The sequence below is a fragment of the Oreochromis niloticus genome, unplaced genomic scaffold, assembly GCF_001858045.2.
Source record: "Oreochromis niloticus isolate F11D_XX unplaced genomic scaffold, O_niloticus_UMD_NMBU tig00007807_pilon, whole genome shotgun sequence".
Classification (NCBI taxonomy): Eukaryota; Metazoa; Chordata; class Actinopteri; order Cichliformes; family Cichlidae; genus Oreochromis; species Oreochromis niloticus.
In genome coordinates, this window is record NW_020328776.1 from 1 (window position 1) to 5,175 (window position 5,175).

General features: G+C 42.8%; 1 long non-coding RNA gene across 1 annotated transcript; it reads right to left on the reverse strand.

The window, feature by feature from the left end:
* Window positions 1-4,056: 4,056 nt before the first annotated feature.
* Window positions 4,057-4,922, reverse strand: LOC109199203 (uncharacterized). The gene is made up of 3 exons (XR_002059662.1): window positions 4,825-4,922; window positions 4,240-4,284; window positions 4,057-4,147 (listed from the first exon to the last, which is right to left on the reverse strand). It is a non-coding gene; the product is annotated as an uncharacterized LOC109199203 (long non-coding RNA).
* Window positions 4,923-5,175: the final 253 nt, after the last annotated feature.

Sequence of the window (5,175 nt, forward strand, 5' to 3'; positions counted from 1 at the left end):
TTTCATATTAATGTAATTTGTTCATCTAATTGAATATAATCTATTTGTGTATTGTCAGTCCAAAGAGGAGAGAGGAAAGAGGGGAACGTGAGGAGAAAGTACAAGGTCAGGAAGAGCCAGGTAAGAAAACAGACAAGGAACAGTGACAGGCAAAACAGAAACCGTTTAACTGCTTGAGAGAGTTGACTACCAAAAGGTGATAGACAGATTTGCCAGTCAAGGTGAGGCGACATAGGTTAAAATAAATTAAAAAATCTACAGAGCCATAGTAGTATCTGCAGTAAAGATCTTTTCATACATTGTACCATAGGCAAGTTGCAAACAGTGATGTCATGTATCGTGACGAGGACCCAGGCACACAGAGACTTGATGAATTAAGAATCTTATGATTTCATAAAAAATTGCAGACTTGCACAGAGATGGTAAAATATGACTGATAACAGAGACGAGGACAACGACGATGAGACAGGGTGGTACAGGGGTTTAAATGCACCGAGGAGACAGACAGAGAGAACTCGGGACAACTGGAGACATGTAGGAATGCAGGGACTGACAGAGACAGCGAAGACGTCTCATCGTGATGATAAATTGATTTTGCCTGGCTGAGCAGCTCTGTGTGCTCAGCACCCCCAAGCCTGATCCTAGATCGCCCCGCTCCATGCAACCCAAATACTACACAAATGCACGCAACGCCTTGAAGTCATTCTGTTGCCAAAGAACTGATGAGAAAGATGTTTGATGAGCTTAATCTATGTGTTAGCCAGTAGTTGTGTAGGAGTCATATGAGCTGTTCCGTTTTATTAAGTGGTTGGTTTAAATGCACTCACTGTATTGGTAGACGGTGTGGGGCATGATCATGGTTGTGTTAGGTGATAATGGTTGCACTCACCTGTTCAACGCACCTGATGTTGATGAGCAGAAAGGTAGGGTGAGCCTGAGGCGAAACCTCGTTGACCGCAGCTTGAATCATTTGATGCATTTTTGACTGTAACTTGATGGTTTATGTATACTTATGCACTAAGTTATGCAATAGCCAATGTTGTAATTGGCATAGTAAATGGGCAGTTATTTACAGTCTGTGCATTTGTTTAATGGTTTGAGCCTGTGTCCGATTTGTATAGTGGACAGTTTATGTGGAATAAAAAGTAAAATAGTACAGAAGTGTATCATGTGTTTAGCCTGCCGCGGCGTTGTTGGAGAGCCAATAGTTGGATATAGAGAATGCTGCTGGCATGAGTGAAAATTTTTGAAGCTTCGCCCAGTGATGAAATTGAAATCACAATAGGAGGGATTCTTCTATCAGATGAAAGATGAATTAACAGCAAAATTACAATATGTGAGTTGTAAAGAAATATTAAGACAGTTTGAAAGATATCGATAGATCTGTAAAGATGTCAACAGCTTCTAGATGCTTAAAAGCAGTAAGGTCAGTTTCCATTCTGGGTTTCAGCATTAATAAAAGAAACCTGCAACAAGGTGAGTAATGTTGAGGTCCAAAAGAAATCAACACAGAAATTTTTTACAGTGCTTTTCTACCTGAACATTCAAAGTGCTCTATACAGGTTGCCTCATTCACACCTGTTCATAGAAGCTCTTTTCTGTGCTTTCTATCTAACATTCACACACATTCATACTCTGATGAATGCATCAGAGAGTGACTTGGGGTTAATGTCTTGCCCAAGGGCAGTTAGCATGCAGTCTGGAGCAGCCAGGGATCGACCAAAAACCATCTGATAGTAGATGACCTGCTCCACCTCCTGAGCCACAGCCACCGCCCTTTTAGAGGTAAAGAATCAATTAGAAAGTAAGTACAGTAATTTTTTGAGATGATTTGATTAAAAACAAAACAAAACAAAATCTTTTGCTTCTAATTACATAATTGTGTCCATACTTCAGAGGTGGAGTTCAGCATCTCACCTCGGCCTCATCTGCAAACAATCAGCAGGAGGGCTTCTAAACCAGCGCTGCCTGCTACTCCTCGCCAGTTTGTCTGCATCTCCAGTGGTAACTAGGCTTCACCTCTGCTCCAGTTCTGGCTTGCTCGTTCCCTGTGTTTAGGTCTCCTCTGCCAACGTACTCATCCTACCCTCAATTCCCTTACCGTCCAGCAACTTCTTCTCCCTCTGTTGCAGAATTCCGTTGGATTTTCCCATCAGGAGCCAGTGTTCAGTCTCTCGATAGCTTTCCTCTGGTTCCTGCTCTCTGCTGACACTCGTAGCTCGAGCCACCTTCTCCATTCCCTCTTTAAACAAAGTCTCATAAATAGTTTAACCATGTGCATTGAATCTGCATTTGGGTCTAAGCTTCTATGGAGGGAAGAAATCATCACAGTGACATCTATTCAATTTTCAATTCAATTTTATTTATAGAGCACCAAATGACAGCAACAGTCACCTCAAGGCACTTGATGTTGTAAGGTATACTTACAAAGAAAACCCAACAATCATATGACCCCCTATGAGCAAGCACTTTGGCGACAGTGGAAGGAAAACTCCCTTTTAACAGGAAGAAACCTCCAGCAGAACCAGGCTCAGGGAGGGGCGGCCATCTGCTTCGACCGGTTGGGGAGGGGCAAGGAAAACAGGATAAAGAGATGCTGTGGAAGAGACAGAGGTTAATAACAAGTACGATTCAGTGCAGAGAGGTCTATTAAACATAGTGGGTGAAGAAGAAACACCCAGTGCATCATGGGAACCCCGGCAGCCTAATGCTGGGCATACACTGTGCGATTTTTAGCCCATTTTGAGCCTATTTTTCAGTCGTGCGACCGTTTGGAGGATCGTGTGTCGTGCATCGTCTACATGGGGTAACGAGAAGCGATAACACCTTCGACCAGCTCCCGATCATCAATCGTTGCTCGTAAGAAAATCAAACCTGTTTGAAATCCTGTCGGCCGTCCTGAGGCGTCACCGCAGCGTCTTACACTGCGCACGCGCAAACGCAGAAATGAGTGTGAAAAGACGGAGCAGAACGGCGGTGCGGTGTGTGATCTGGACACGAGCGATGGAGGCACAAACTTCTCATCCCTGTGAGTCAATCGTACAGTTTGACCAGGAGCTGAATAACGCGACTGAAAAAATTGCAGCACAGTGTATGCCCAGCTTATTGCAGCATGGAGGATTCAGGGTCACCTGAGTAGGCCATCAGCCTACTAAAAGGATACTGAAGAAACCCGTCGAAATGGTGTTAGTCTTCATCACTGCTGCTGCTGGACTCAGTTGAACACCTCCGAAATTTGCATACAGGCAAGTATTCCTCTTCTTCCTCAAAATCCTCTCGGGAACACTTCCTCGAGCCTCCACCTTCATGGTTGCCAAGCTCTTCGTGTGCATCTTCAAAAAGTTCATCACTGCTGCTCTCAGAGTGGTCGTACACAGCTGAGCTGGTCCCCGAATCAGAGTGTGCAAGCCTGGATTTTTTGCTATCACGCTCTTCTTCATCAACATCTTCCTCTCTGGACCTTTTCGTGGATCCACCAGGCTGCGGTTCTTCTTCTGTTGACTGCTGACTGATGTCCTCATCGGCAATATTACCTACACGAGGACAGCTCTCGCTATCAGTGTCACAAGCAGAGAAGAAGTCAGAGTCATCATCAGAAAACTCCTCGCTCCATCTGATTCTTTTGTTTGGTTCCACATCTTCTTCTTCATCCATCTCTCTAGACCTCCTCCTGGATACACCTGGCTGAGGGTCGTCTTCTGGATGTGCTGGTCAACATCCACACAGTCTTCAAATGCCTCATCCGAATCCTCATTTTCAATGCCAACAACAACCACAGCATTATGATCCTCATGCTGTTCGTTGTTGTCAGCATTGGCATTAAATTCCCTTACATTAATATTTGAACGTTGACATTGTTGTCATCGTCAGTGTCATCGTCAGTGTCATCGTCAGTGTCAGTGTCATTGTAAAGGTAATTGTCATATTGTTCCAGTACTGAAGCTATTAGCCTATCCAGAAACAAATAACTATCACGAAGAGCAAGAAAAGATCGTTCGCGAAGCCCCGGAGTCCACCAATCTTCGTTAGCTGGTCGGTTAGCTGTCGGTTAGCTCGCGGTTAGCTCGTCGGTTAGCTCTTCGGTTAGCTGGTTGATGAGCAGGTTCCTGATCTCCACTTGCAATTGATTGTGGGTTAACCTGTTGGCCTGCAAGATCATTTAATCTTTTAATTAGCATCCATAACTATCTGCTGAAAATCTGTTTTTGATCAATTTCAAGACTGAGTGCATGTGCTTACCGTTACGGTTAGTTTGAAATCCATCTCCACTTCCACTCATTTTGACTACAAGGAACACAAAACAACAATGATCACTAAACCTCAACTCAGGATGTTCAGACAATTTGCTTTTTTTGAGATGACTTTAGGCTGCGTCCGAACGTACACGGCTATGTTTGAAAACGGACGTTTTCCTTTTTCATTTAAAAAAAAATCCAGTCCACATGTCCGTTTTCCTCGTCCACACCTAAACACAAAAACGTCGTTTTCAAAAATCCCCACCCTGGCAGGAGTTTTAAAAAATCTCACCTTTCAGTGACTCAATCTGCTGTTTAGGTGTGGACAAAAGGCCCGAATGCAGAGACAAAGCTGCGCTTTCAAAAAGCCGTGTACATGTGGCAGCCTCAGTTGTTTGAGAACAAAACTTAAGTCTTCTCTATTTTCCTAAATGAACAAATAATCTCAGAAATAATCGTGTTAAAAAGAGCTTCTGTCACTCTAAGATATGATTAAGAACATTTTCAAACTTATGTATAATTTGTCAAATATTACATTTATATATTTAAGTAAATGATCTTAAGTTTATAAACTGAAATTTGAGCTTACTTTAGTTCTTGGTAAATTACGGAGCAGTTAATCCTCAGGGAAACGTCGAAATGTCACTAAATAGTGGTCTGCTTTCATACGGTTGCAGTGTCTCTTCAGTTTTCATATGCTGATGTTTCCTTCAAAACATGTTTAAATGCTGTGATGTCATTTTATGGTCCCTGGAGGCATCGCTATGGCAACAAAACAACATGTTCCAAACAACAACAACCAAGCTGTTCCAGTGCTTAATATTTAACATGTCTTTGTTATAAACTTATTTGTACAAATCTGTGATGTTGATGTGCACAACCTGGGATTCAGACCTCGGAGGGTTAATCAACAAATCACGAAAATTAGGTTAAATTTCTG